Source organism: Echinops telfairi, unplaced genomic scaffold (assembly GCF_000313985.2).
Source record: "Echinops telfairi isolate 266 unplaced genomic scaffold, ASM31398v2 ScPeMD7_443;HRSCAF=831, whole genome shotgun sequence".
In the NCBI taxonomy this organism is placed as follows: Eukaryota; Metazoa; Chordata; class Mammalia; order Afrosoricida; family Tenrecidae; genus Echinops; species Echinops telfairi.
In genome coordinates, this window is record NW_022104341.1 from 6,571,839 (window position 1) to 6,572,951 (window position 1,113).

A 1,113-nucleotide genomic window follows, 5' to 3' on the forward strand; every position below is an offset into this window, starting at 1 on the left:
ACGGTGCCTGGTGCACAGCAAATGTGAACAAAAGTTGGAAACTTGAAAGAACTCTCTCTAGGGGAGGCCTTGGAGAGCGCTCCAGTCGTGAGTGGGATTTGGAGCTCTGGAGAGGCTGTCTCGGCCCACGGAGATCTGCAGTAAAGGCCAGAGATTGAAGCCCAACATGTCTGCGAGAAGGCAGCATCGGCTCCCTCTAGTTGCTGATTGGATTCCTTGACCTGAGTTGGGCAGGCCTACTTTGTTGGACCAAATTGGCCAGATCTAGCTGGTCAGGAGGTGGTGACCTTTATCCCTCCATCCAACAGGAGCAGGACGCAGTGAGAACCACCTGATGGAGCAGAGTCCTCAGACCACGGCCAGTCTGTGCCACATCCTTTGAGACTTGGCCCGCAGCAGAGAGCAGTTTGGGAGAACAGCCTATTACAGATGGTCACTGCCTGCAGTGCACTCCCTGCAGTTATTAAACCAAAGGGCATCCAGAGGAGTCACAGTAACACTGGTTAACAAACGGTTCATTTAAAAAGATAACACAGGTGAGATAAAATTGTAGCAAAGGGAGCCGTATCTGAACCAGATAATGTAAACGTTAATGCGGACATTCATTAAACTTGCAAACAAGCACGGAAAGACAGAAGCGCTAAAAACAAAAAGGAGAAGAAAACTAGTCACCAGAACAAATAATGTCAACCTGATTGAAACAGGTGTGTCTGTACGCAGAGCAGGGTCCGGCCAACATCTTCTGTCACAGAGGTCCGACAGTAAATGGTCTAGCTCTGCAGGGGACGTGGCCTCCACATCCTGTCCATTCAAAGCTGGATGGAACTTTATCTTCATAAACCAGTGCCTCTCGCTGGCCACGCCCTGCCCTGGAAGCTCAAGGACCAGGTGTGGGCTCTAGGGGCCTTCCAGGCTGGTAACAAGCCTACGGGCCGCAGGACGAGACGCCACCGGGTCCCTCGACCACCTCCTCATTGTCCTTAGGGTTCAGTCCATTGCTGCACCCTCCGTAGCAGTCTACTTTGTGATCATTAAGGTGTATCCCCTTGGCTCGGCCATGGTTCTCAGCGGTCGGGCAGGTAGACTAGAGCCACCCCCTGTGATCGGATCTAG